Genomic DNA, 13,420 nt, shown 5'->3' with positions numbered 1-13,420 from the left:
ACCACAAGAACTCACACATACTCTTATGTTGATAGTAAATTTACCTTATTTTTCAAATTAAAAATCCTGGGAATTAGATCTTTGACTATAAATACAGTGTGTTCTGTTATTTTAGTTTGTATTAGAAAATTAAGATTTTGTTTTAAATCATTTGTAATCATGATTTCCTCATTAATCCCTCAACTGTCTGCATTAGCCCATAGAATCATTCTTTGGAGGTCTTAAACCGTTTGTACAAAATGGAAACCACCACATAGGATAGCTAAATAATATAATGTATGTAAAACAGCTTCCTGGCAGACTCTCCTGAGACACAAGGGAATTGTTTTTAGATCATAAACCTCAAATCTTGTTATGCAACAGACTCTGTGCTAGTCATGGTTTGTATTCATTGCCATGTCGCTCGGCTTAAGGGAATATTTTTAAATTAAGATTTAACATTTCATAAATACCAGCATTAGGAGTAAGAGACAAGTTCATCATCTTTGCCATTGAGCCAACAAATGTCTTTGCTTTTTGCACCCAGTTTTATGCCCTTAACTTTTTAAACTGTTTTCAAAATGAAGCAGCAGTGACTAGATTTAACAGCTGGTAATTCAAGTCCTGAATTACACTTTTTTTTCCATTTTAGTTTGTTGTTTGTCGGAAAATATCCTGCTGGGAGTAGAAAAGTTCCTTTACAGTGCTCATACTCCCCATACCTTCCCTCCAATAGAGTTAGGAGCTCTTCCTGTGGCCTAAATGTTACTTTTGAGCACGTTCATAGTCTGCCTAGTATGTTCAGTGTAGTCTCCAGGACACTTATCTCAGCAAAAGTATCTTGAATGTGCTTTCAAGATGCAATTAAGAATTTGTATCTGCTCCTTACCTCTGATAGAGCAAGTAAATTAGCCAAATAACTTCTTGGTTGTAGCTGACACAATCACAATCCTGTAGACATCTAGACTGTCCGCTAGATGCATGGTGCATAAAATTTCCCTTATTGTTAGTGAAGAGTTGCAACATTTATGCATCAAAGGGAGAGCGGGAAATAATTTACCCCTTAGATTTCAATCTATTGCAGAGATGCGAAGACCCACTGTTTAATGTGAAAGACGTGATGAAATGAGGAATGTATCTAAAAATTAGCTGAGCGGCAAATTGCAGAGGGTGTAGAAATCCATGTCTTACACTTAAATAAGGGGCACTAAAATATTTAGTCCTGTCATTAAGCACTGATTGTGTTAGCAAATTATAGTAATAAAATGTGGGACAACAGTTGGTCTGTGTGTGTGGAATGAGGGAAATCTAGATCAACATGCTGAAATGTCATAAGGACCAACAGCTGAACAATCTAATGATGAACCAACTTGGAACTGATACTGCCGATTTAGGGTATTTTCCTTTGGAGTGACAGCTTAAATGGAACTGCACTCCTTTTTTTATTTTACTATATAAAAGTACATAAAATTTAATCAAGCCATGCAATCTGAAGAACCAGAATCTAACAAGCAGACCACCTGGGAAAAAGAAGCAGACTGAAATCTCTCTCTCCACTGGAACATCCAGTAATTACTTGACAGTCTGGCAACTAGAACTCTGCAGAGTTGATGCATCTAAAAATTAGCAGCTGCATAAGATTTTTATCCTTTGCTCATCTTTATAATATTAAGGCTGCATCTGAAAATGTTGGTCTGAGAAGAAGGCATGAAATTGAAGAACCCACACCATTTTGTACCTATTTAATGTGCGAACTTGCTGTAAGAATCCTCCATTCCCAGTAGGTTAAGTGATCTATTTTATCATGTGGATTAAACAGTTGAATGCAAACAAAAGGAAAATGTCTCCTGTTATAGGAGTAGGAGTAAAAGAAACCAAACTCTGCACTGAATAAGCACGTTTGAGCATTGGCCTGCTAAACCCAGGGTTGTGAGTTCAATCCTTGAGGGGGCCATTTAGGGATTTGGGGATTGGTCCTGCTTTGAGCAGGGGGTTGGAATAGATGATCTCCTGAGGTCCCTTCCAACCATAATAATCTATGATTCTATGTCTGAAGGGTAAATACTCCGTTTTCTTCTTGGCGTATGCAACATGTCTGTAGAGATGAGGTCATTATGCATTTCCGTGAGAAGTGTTTTTTTGGCCTTGTTAGTGACAACTCTCTTCTCCTCGCTATTTTATGTGCTCTGCAATTACTTCCCTGAAGGACGCGGGGTGGCTGTTTTTTTGTTTTAAAAAGGGAATTAAAGCAGAATCATTTCTATTACGGGTCTAAAGTCATACATTGATCCAAGATATTTTCAAAGCCATTATAGAAAACATACGCCTGGAAGTGCCTTCCAGTGCTCAAACCCCACAAAATACCTGTTTATCTTATTTTATTGTTGGAAACATTTTATTTATCCTTGAGGGACTGAACCTCTTACGCATCCATATAAAAATTTCAGTAAATTTAAAATAATCTGCTGCTGCTGCCAGGCACTGACCTTGGCTCTAGTCATTTTACTGGGCTCCTGCTTGAAGTCTATTGTGGTTAAAATACATCAGCTTTAATCAATAACTTTGTAATAGAAAATTGTGGGCACTTGATAAATCATCTCCAGTGCAATTAGTGACCAGCTCTGAAGTACAGACTTAAGTACAGCATGAGTTAATCTTTAATGAATGTAGTAACTAACTTTTAATGGTCTTTTCAATCAGTGGAATTATTTTCAATGGGAAAACACTTGTCCACAGAGATCATTCTGGCTGCCAGGGTGCCTCTCTTGACACCCGCTATGTGGTGGCTCCACATAAGCTTAAACTGTATTGTGATCCAAACAGGCTAATCACGCATTCAGGAAAACATTTCCGTTTCAGAGCACTGAAAGTTTTACGCTTGACAAGTAGATTTTACTCTATTCTAGCAATGGGCTGGAACAGCCAGATAATGTCATTCAATTTTTTTTTTTTTTTAAGGGCCAAAGCTCCTGGTTGTTGGAATGCAGCTTTATTTTACATAATGTAACAAACTTTTTCATGAGTTAGCAGGAAGGTTTGAAATCAAGACCTTCAGCAGTCTGGCCCTAGTTCAGGAAGGTGTTTAAGCACGTGCCTCAGTTTAAGTATGTGAATAGTCCAGTGGATTTCAATGGAATTTTTCCCATGTTTAAAGTTAAGCACATGCTTAAAAATCTTGCCAAATCACGACCTAACAGGGCAGTACAAATTGAGCTTGATACCTTCTATGTGGAGTAGCTGCTAAAGGTGCAAACCACACATATTTTACAAGCTTTTACATTAGTATTTTCAAATCATTTGACCCCAAAACGCAGTAGAAAGTTAAATACAGTGAGTACAGAGACAATCTTTTTCTCCCCCCACTTTCTGTTTGAGATACAGGCAAGTAAAAAAGGATACAGAGGTCTTTTCACTACAGCAAACTTTTGTATTCGTCTGGTATTGGTATTAACTCAAAGGGATTGGTTAGGAAAAGCCAGGGAAAGTAGAATTGAACTTTCGATATGGACCTACACGATTGGGGGAAAAAAAGTCAGTCAACCAGTTCATTTCACTACAGCAAACTTTTGTATTCGTCTGCTTTGGCATTAACTCAAAGGGATTGGTTAGGAAAAGCCAGGGAAAGTAGAATTGAACTTTCGATATATGGACCTACACGATTGGGGGGAAAAAAAGTCAGTCAGCCAGTTCATTTGAGGAGTGTTGTCTGGTAATTGCAGCAAAGGACCAGAACCAATGGCTGTATTCCTCTGAATCAATGTGTGACTATGCGCAAGTCACTTCAGCATTCTGTGCCTTGGTTTTCCCCCTCTGTATGATGGGCAGAATATTACCTATGAGAGTGGGGTGAGATACAATTAGCGTTGCCAAAGCACCTTGTGGGAACGTGCCACATGAGTGCAAAGGATTATTGTTATGCCCTGACTTCACTTAGCTGGTTTCAGTTTTTCTTTAGAAACCTCTTTAGGTCTCCAGTGACTCTCCCCAAGGGCTGTGTCTCAAGTGTCATGGCAAACGACGATTGCCTTATAGGGGACCTAATGATGGACCCTATGTGGTCACCGCTAATGTTTTGCCCTTATGCTACAGAGATTCCCAGTGCTTTCAATGGGCGCTGGATAAGGCCCGTCAGTAGGAGATTCATTTTCTCTCATGTCAATGGCAGCGTTCACGTGGAACAGTTCAGAAACTTCTAACCATTATAAGGCTAGAAAAACTCCTCTTGGTGTCCTAGAATAACATCAGTGTGCTCTTTCTTCTTTAGGCATCATTGTTCAGAGTACATACTCCCCCTCCCCCCATCTAAGTCCTCTCACTGTCTTTTTTACTCATAGAAAACTGAAACTACAGCCTATGGTACCAAGGGTAAAATACTATGTGGGCAACTCGCCTGGAAAATGTGCAGCATATAAGGGCAACATCTGATTCCTACTCAAGTTAGCGCAGAGCTGTTTGATCGCATGGTGCTGGTTTCTCCTTACTTCCAGTTGCAGAATAGCATTAAAGGGGGAAGCCTAGAGTACTTTCCTAACACCATGTTACTTTTCCAACTAAACAAATGCAGGCGTGACTAGAATGGGAGGGTTTCCAAGAAACGATTTCTCTGTTAAAATGTGGTCTGCACTATGAAAGAGTTTGAGCCTCTGGCTTAATTGTTTGGACTGGTCTCTTGTAGCTTCTCTCTGGGAATGACTTTCTTTTGCTTACCTGTCAGTACAGTTGCATCACTCATCATTGCTTAATATCATATACCTGTTTGGCTAGTTAATTCTAATCAGTTTAATACCTATGTCTTGTGTAAACTCCTGGCAGAAGAAGAAGGCTGGGTTTTTTAAAAATTCCTTTCCCTTTTCTGTGCAGTCCGGGATGTTTCCATATAGTGATCCATAGGTATGTGCATGTATGAAGGAGATGCTTTAGGAGCAAAATGTGAATTACTACTGTGAATTAAAATATGCAGTAAAATGAAGTCCCAGTTTTGTTTTAATTTGGCTCTTACACTGCCTGTTATTGTACAAAAGGCTTCAATTTAAAATTAACAGAAATGATAGCCGGTTAATGTGTTACAGTGGGAGGCCGAAGTTTCTGTTGCCATGGCGATGGAGTTCGGCTCATTTGTTTTGTAGATGAGTAATTACTACGCAATTAGAGTAGGCTAAAAATAAAGGGGCCCTTTGTTTCCAGTTACTCATTAATATTAATAAAAGGTCTGTCCAGGCTGTGATAAACAATTAATGGAAATGTGGTTGCCCATAGTATAAGTAGCGACAGATTTCTTATCGTCCAATAAGAGGCAATCATGCCAGAGAGGTTTGCCCTTTCCTCGCTTTAAATAGTAAAATTATTAGTAAAGAATTTTATGGGGGAGCAAGATCGCAAGTAATTTTTTTTCCCCGTTTGCCTCTTGGTAGGATGTCAGTAAAGGTTAAGACATGGACAGGCATGTGCCGAGTCTTTTAGCATTTTTCCCTGAAAATATGAGATGGGTCAGATCCTGCGATGTGCTGAGCACACTCAACACCCATTGAAATTGATGGGAACTCAGGGTTCTCAGCACTTCACAGGATTCACACCTGAGGTCCTGGTTCTGCAAATATTTGCATGTGTCCCTTGACATCCACAGGTAGCCCTATTAGGTTGAGTTAGTGGGGCAATCCACAGCCACCTTCCAAAAGCATTTGCAGGATTGGAGTCTAAATCAGCCACTTTAAAAGAGCATAAAGGATGGGGGAGCGTTGAGAGTTGATTTGGGGGCGCCAAGAAAGGAATCTGGTCTGAGATTTGCAAAGGGTCTCAAAGGAAGTTACGTTCAAGGGCAGTTGGGTGCCTAACTCCCTTAGGCACATTTGAAAACACCAGCTCTGAAGCCAAAGGGCTGAAATCAGAAAAGAGTCATTTACCTTATCTTGTGATAAACGCTTCATTGCAGTACCAATGGTAAGAAGGAGAGGAAAACCTTATCATGTATTACAGTCATATCAATATTAGGTGTCATGTCCCAGGTACACAGAGCTGATCTCTGCCCTAAAGAGTTTACAACCTAAATGAACTAAAATCTAAGTAAATGTCTTTTGAAATGTAAAGGCATTACAGTTATCCAAAGCAGGTAGCAGAGGAAGGAGAGTGGGGAAGGTGCAGTAGAAGTGAAAGCAAACAGTCCTGAGCATTTAGCAAAAAGTATCTAAATTTAAATTAACTTTAAATTCCCGTGCTATTAGACGGGCACCTGTTTGTAAAGTAACTGAAAAGTCAGAATTTATTTGCATATATAATGTGTATAAATTATTATTTTTATTTGGCTGCCTTGGTTTAACTGAGAAGATTTGAGTGTGTGTGCTGTGGAGCTGTTTTGGTGCAGTATATGGACAGTAATGAAATGATCTGGGGATGATGCTGCAAGCAATGTGCCCGATTGAACTCCCACGTGCACGTGTGCAGAATCTTTGGCAAGTGAAGCCCTGTGTTTAAGTTGTGGCTTTCTAGTCTGCTTTGGAGGCTTTGAGTCAGCTATCAAACTGATGGCACATGGGCCCTATCCCTTCTGTTACTTGTGCGGCTCCTTGAAAGTGCCACAGTAAAGAGAAAATGTGTTCTGGGCTGCTGTTTCCCAGAGTCCCTCTCTGCTCAGATGTGGCATCACTTCTGAAGAGTGAAGGGGACGGTGTGGCAACTTGGGGTGGAGGGAGGGTGTTTCCACAAATCAAACGTGCATCATACAGTCTGATCAACAAACCTGCCACCTACTAAATTGTGGTGGTTGTAAGTAGGGTAGGCTCTTCTGAGCAGCTCTCAGCACTGCTAGCAGTAGTGTACAGACACTGGCATCTTTATCACTTGGTCACCCTCCTCTGCTCAGAACAGATATAGATGACACTGGGCCAGCAGCCACCTAAGCCCTGTCACTCCTATCAGTGGGAGATTCCCCCTACACACACACACACACACACACACACACACACACACACACACACACACACACACACACACACACACACACACACACACACACCCCCCAAAAAAGAAGTGTAAACAAGGCCTAAGTACCTTCAATCCTTGTGTTTATTCTATTGGAACTCACCCAAGCTGCAGCTCTGTCCTCCATCCTGCCCCTTTGAAGTGTCACAGCAGAGCAGCGAGCATTCTGGGCTGTCTCCCTTTCCCTGATAATGCAAAATGTCTGCCTAGCCAGGTTTGTAGCCTCAGCCCCGCTAACCGGTACGTGCATCCAAGCCACAGACGTCACTGGCCTCGTCGCTCGACGGTTGCCTAACCAAGTGACGTCATCCAGCCTGGAGATTAGATGAGGTGTCAGACTAGGGTGCAAGATGTTCCAGCGAGAAAAATGGCATCTGCATCCCTCCCAAACTGTTTAGCTAATGGAGGAGAATGTAGCACAGCCTTTGTACGGTTGACATTTGTTTGTTGTTAAGGATCTAATTAGAAACATGAGAGGGAGCTGAATGGCTGCTTGCTCAGCTAATTAGCGACATGCACGAAGACCACTTTGAACTTCAAGGACACAAAGCTATTAGTGCTTACATCAAAAATGGATTAAACTTCTGTGCTTTTATAATGATTAAAGATGAGCCGCTCGAGAGGAAATCCTTTTGTAAAGGCTGTGACAAGAGCTGGCTCCCTGATTGCAGTTTCTACAAGTGAAGCTTTGCATGGCCTCTGTGTAGTACTCTGGCCCCATGTGAGAGTGACACCATTAACTTGCAATATGGAAAATGCGATTAGGCAATAAATATTGATCGCTCGCAAAAAAATTACAGTTAAGCCGAGAAACGTATTTATTTCTCGTGGCACGTAATTACGGACTCAGAAGAGACAGGCTTGAATAGATTGTATTTTTTGTCTTTTTGCAAATCAGTGCACGTCAAGTATTTGTAATATTCCAGCATCATTCTAACAGGCCCATATCCAAGCTAGGGCTTGAAACAGGCTAACAGCAGCAGTGCTCATCAGTAGCTGCTGCTAGTACAGTTACCGCATACAGAGAGACGTTTATACCACCTCTTCTTGTTGCAGCCATGGATTTACCTCCCTCTTACAGCCATTTTACTGTGACGTCAGATGGGTTGTGTGCCTGACTCTCAGATAACATAGCATAGGCTTGGCTATGCAGTGCATCTGCACTTCAGTTGGCTTGCACTTCACTGCACTTCAGTTTAGCCCAGCATAGGGAATGGGCAAAGTCCCATCTCTGCTCCACCAAAAGAAATGTGTGGAAAAGAGTTGGGGGGGAGGTCACGTTGTAACTGGGTCCCTGCCTGTAGTTGTAATTGTCATGTAGCTAGGCCCCGGTTAGTTTCTATCTGGTTTTTGAACATGGTTTGGATCATTATTAGGTGTGGATTTGAGCAGTGTTAATGCTTATAACCGTGCCTGTAGTATGCATAGGGTTTAGGAGCATACCATTCCTCTGACGCTTTATCAGTTCTAGCTCTAACTGCTATGCCTAGTAACCTTTACACCACATACCGCCATTTTGCTGTTATCCCTGCAATATGCTGATGTGCAAAGCTACTGCCAAAGGGACTGCAGGGAGAGGACAAACCCTGACCTGTGACTGCAGATAGAAAATACCATACAAAGGGTACCTTGTTACGGCAGAGATCAGCTCCTTCAATGCCTTCTGGATGCACAGCAGCTTATTTTACTGACAAACCCAGGGTTTTATTGTAGGGCCAGTACAGCTGCAGAGGAGAAAGAGCTGGGTGTCACTTTATCTCAGGCCTGACCGGCACAGCTCTGATTGTAGAACCCATGGTGGTCGTGATGTATGAGGCAGACAGAACAAAGCATGGTTTTTGAGGGACAGGACTGAACTTGCTGACAGAAAAATATCACTGGCTTTCAACTATGAACTGGGGGACCTATCTGGTTTGCGGGGGTTTTGCAGAAGGGTGTCTGCTTTTTAAGCATACTGAGAAGAGGCTGAATAGATTTGCTGCAATTTTTAAATCTCCACCCTAGAGTTATTGAACAGAATCTATTGTTATATTTCTCGGACTGTTTACTTTGCTGTCTTATGTTATATTTGTCTTAAGCATCTTCTGACTGGTTATCTGTGAGCTTCTGGGTATAATGTCGTGACCCTCCAGCATACCTGTATGTAGCAATCTTGTTATCTTCAGGAGATTCTCTGGTTTGATTGTTGATCTGAATTTGAAATTTCATAGAGTTTAAGCCCAGAAGCAACTATTAGATCATCTAGTCTAACCTCCTATATATCACAGACTATTCATTTTAACCCAGATACCCATCTATTAAACCCAGAGACTTTAGTTCGACCAAAACATTTCAGTCCTTAGGAAACGTGCCCCAGGAAGGGACCAAAGTATCTGGCAGCAGTTGGTCGTTGACAGAAAGTGATATTCTGTGGGTGAAGATACACACAGAAGGATTTAGAGCTTCTGGTGCCTGATCACAAAAGAGCATACTGTATCTAGCAGCATAGCTATATAAGGCTGTTGATATGTAGCAAATGGATTTGGAGGAGGCTAGACTTGGTAGCACTGCGATGTTTGCTACTGCAGCAAGTCAGAGAAGCAGCATATTCTAATGGATCTGAATATGGGACTAAGAGCCAGAAGAGTCTGCAGACTGTTTCAGGCTCTGCCACTGACTTGCCTGTGTGCCCTTGGCTAGACGCTTGGGGTATCTAGCTCCTCTGAAAACCAGGCTCTCTCCCATGAGCGCAAATGGGAGTTCAGTGCACAGCACCTCTGTAAATCAGGTCATTAGTCTCTCTTTACTCACCTGTAAAATGGGGATAACAATACACCAAGGTGGTGAGGACTAATCAATGTTGGTACAGGGCAGAATGAGAAGTAGTATTATAATCACATATCGTAGCTGCATTTTTAAAGGGTCTGGATAATGTTATGATCAGCAATAACCTTTGCAGTCATGCATGCTGAGTGATAATCAAATCTCATGCTTCAGAACATTTGATTACCAGAGGGGTCAGGAAGGAGGTCTGTGCCCCACCCCAACTTAACCAGTATTTCCCCGTCAGCCAGGTGTATGACGTTTTCTTTTCACCTTCCTCTGAAACATTCGCATGTTGGCCACTGACACAGACAGCATACCAGATGTGAATGGCTGACCTACTCTGCTTCAGCAGATTGCGATACCTGATGGGTTAGAGGAAGGCAAAAAGATCTCTGAATGCCAGTGGCTGCTTGTGGTCATCTCATGTCTTGACACATGAGATCTGCTTGCTTATTATTTTAGCTTCTGTAACTACAAACTATCTGTAACATTACGCAGCTCCTTTTAAAATTCAGCTACAGCACATGACTCTCAAACGCTACCTAGCTCTTTACACCTTGAAAGCACTATATAAATATTAATGAAAGAGTCGTCGTCTCTCTCTTCCGACCTCTACAGCACTATAATGCTTGGCACTATTGGGGATATTAACCTACGTATGTATATGTGAGTGTGTAGGCACGCACACACGCTGTCTGAAGTGACTAATGGTTTTGGGTGCCCAGCCTGAGAGACCTTGAAGAAGCATGAAAAGAAGCATGATTTTCAGAGGCAAGTGTTCAGCACTTTCTGAAAATCAGGGTCTTTTATGTCTGTCTAGTTGGGCAATTAAAAATGGAGGCATCCAAAATCATTAGTCACATTTGAAAATGCAGGCCATGTACGTATATCCCTCTATCCAAGCTGTCTGTACAAGCACCTAAGAGAACCAGAGCGGGAGCTCAATGAAAACCTCAGATGAAAATGCTCATGGAACACCCCAATTCAAATGCCACCGAAACTTCGGGAAAGTCTCCCTCTAGAACCCAGGTCTGTAGATTCGGCCTTGCCCTTAAAACATAAACTCGTTCAATCTGTTATGCTAAAAAACAGTCAGTCAACCAGCAACATCTTCAAATGGTGGCCACTTGTCTCCGGGAATGTGATGTTTGAGTGTCGTGCCGGGAGCTTTCCCCCTCCATTTCATTTATGCCCCTCTCCGTGTCTCAGAGCTTCATGTCGAATGCCATCTCCCTGATGTGTATAACCCTGCACCGTTCTGGTATCCACTTTCATCTGTATCAGTAGCGTTAAATGTTGTTATATCATTTACTCCTTCAAGCAGGAAGATGTTTTTGCAACATGTTTTATGAATTTTTCATAAAGATAAAAAGCGGCCTAATCTTGTGAGCTTTAAGTCTCAGTAGCGGGTAATGGCTTTGATTTAAAGCATTTTGTCTTAATGATAGTTATATTGAAAACTTCCTGCTGCTTTCAAGCACGTGTAGTTATTATCATAAACACTGATGGTGGAAATGTCTGCCAAGTTGTGCGTGGCTGTTTATGATAGGAGAGGGGAGCGAGTCATCCAGAAATTAGAGCTAGATCAACATGTTGTCAGGGAGCATGGATGTGCAGAAAGCAACCTCCAGGGTTAACAGGATAAAGCAAGAGTGGAGAGGAGCTTGGAAGAAAGGAAGTTGATTGGAAATGATGAGTGTTGGGTGAGAGAGAACCATTGGAAAATGCTTGGCATGAAATCAGAAGGAAATTTCAGCCGAGGAAGAACTATTTTATAAAAAGAGAGATGCGGGGAGGAAGCGGAGGAAGGAAGTAATTTCCTAGGCAGCTCACTCTGTTTAATTCTTATCCCAGCTGCCCACACCTTTTCATTCTCAGCACGAAAGCTGTTTGCTGCTTTTCTGCATACTCTTGCTTTGCTTTACTACTGGAGCCAGCCTTTAATTAGCCAACACGGCAGACCAAGGGCATGTCTGTACTACAGTCAGGAGGCTTTTCTGCAACGTTTGTAGATGTACCCAAGCAAGTTTTCATCTAACTTGATTTAATATGATCTAGTATGTACCCAGGGTTCTGGGCAGGCAGGGCTAGCCCCTGCAGCCGCCCATGCTGCCAGGGCTTCATAGCTTCTGACCCTCAAGCTGGCTTTGATCCAGCTATCACATTTCTGGACTGCAGTGTAGGCATACCGTGATACCGAGGGGCAGGGCCGGCTTTAGGCCAATTCCACCAAGTCCCCCGAATCGGGCCCCGCGCCTAAGAGGGTCCTGCACCCAGTGGCAGGGCTGCCGGGCGGTGGGGGGGCAAGTGGTTGAGAATCCCTTCCCTGGCGAGAGGCTGCTTTTTAATTTTTACTCATCCGGTGCTGCTCCAGGTCTTCGGCGGCACTTTGGCGGTGGGTCCTTCACTTGCTCCGGGTATTCGGTAGCATTTCAGCAGCAGGTCCTTCAGTGCCGCTGAAGACCTGGAGCAAGTGAAGGACCCGCCGCCGAAAACTAGGAGCGCTGCCCGGTGAATACAAGCCCCACTTTTTTTGTGTGTTTTTTTTGTTTGTTTGTTTGTTTTTAGTCATCCCTGCTGGGGCCCCATCAGAACTGTTTGAATTGGGCCCCGCACTTGCTAAAGCTGGCCCTGCCCAGGGGCCTCTTTTGCTCGGCAGCTGACAAGACAGTAGATGTTAAATTTAATGTAATTTCTTTCTTTTCCTGTTATTCCTCCCCACCCCACCCCCCACATTCTCTTCTTCTCAGTTATTGTAGTCACAAGCTCAGGCCTGCTTTTGTTTTTAGTTTGAAACCAATTATAATTGTGGAAGGGCAGCAGGTTTGCAGGTGTTCGGAACATTTTCTTCTAGTGGCAGCTTGTGCCTTGTAATGTAAAGAGTAAACAATCATTTCCTCTTGTTAATTTTTTTTATTGCTATTTTATTTTTAAAAAGTCTCAAATCTGCTCTGCTTGAAGGAAGGAACGTGCAGCCTGATTTGTAAAATTTATACAGGAGATGTTTACATAGGAATATTTCGTTATTTCTTTTCTTTAAACTTACGTCACTCTCTGCTCCTTGTGTGGTACTCTAGATAACAGTATAAGCTTTCTGAATAGCAGCACATCTATTAAAATGAGACTGGCGCTGAATGTTTATGGGCCAGATTCTGCTCTCAGCTGTACCAGGGTCAACTCCACCGACATTAACAGTTATTCTGGATTTACATTGGTGTAACTGAGAGCATAGTCTTGTTCTGATTGTACCTCATTAGATAAAGTGTGTAGATACAAGTACATTGTTCAGGATAGATGGATGCATGCTTTTGGGAGTGTGTGTTCATACACGCATGCGCACACACATAGTATACAGAGTCATATGTACATATATTTCTAATGGGAGGGAGTGGAAGCTTACATGGATAAATTATACCGAAGGCAGCTCCAGTTGGGTCACTTCTGCTTTCAACTATTCCTCCCTATATCCAATGTATTTCTTACTGTAATAACCGGGACACTATATTTCATTCTAATATATTGTGGAAGAGGAAGTCCAGTAATTCATCTGATGGTTTCTCTAAAACTAGAGGTTTTCTTGCCTCTGCTTACGCTGACTAGAATAAGTAGCCTTGATTTCCTCTAATCACATTTTGCACAATTCTTCTTCAGATTTTACTTT

The 13,420-nt window shown here is 42.2% G+C and overlaps 1 protein-coding gene across 14 annotated transcripts in view; it reads left to right on the top strand.

The window, feature by feature from the left end:
* The window catches only part of MSI2 (musashi RNA binding protein 2), a 388,040-nt gene that overhangs the window by 347,032 nt on the left and 27,588 nt on the right, over positions 1-13,420 (top strand). The gene's annotated exons all lie outside the window — the stretch shown is intronic.

Source organism: Gopherus evgoodei, chromosome 17 (genome assembly GCF_007399415.2).
Source record: "Gopherus evgoodei ecotype Sinaloan lineage chromosome 17, rGopEvg1_v1.p, whole genome shotgun sequence".
NCBI classification, from domain to species: Eukaryota; Metazoa; Chordata; order Testudines; family Testudinidae; genus Gopherus; species Gopherus evgoodei.
The sequence above is the reverse complement of the archived record's forward strand: the minus strand, read 5'-3'. Positions and strand labels throughout refer to the sequence as shown.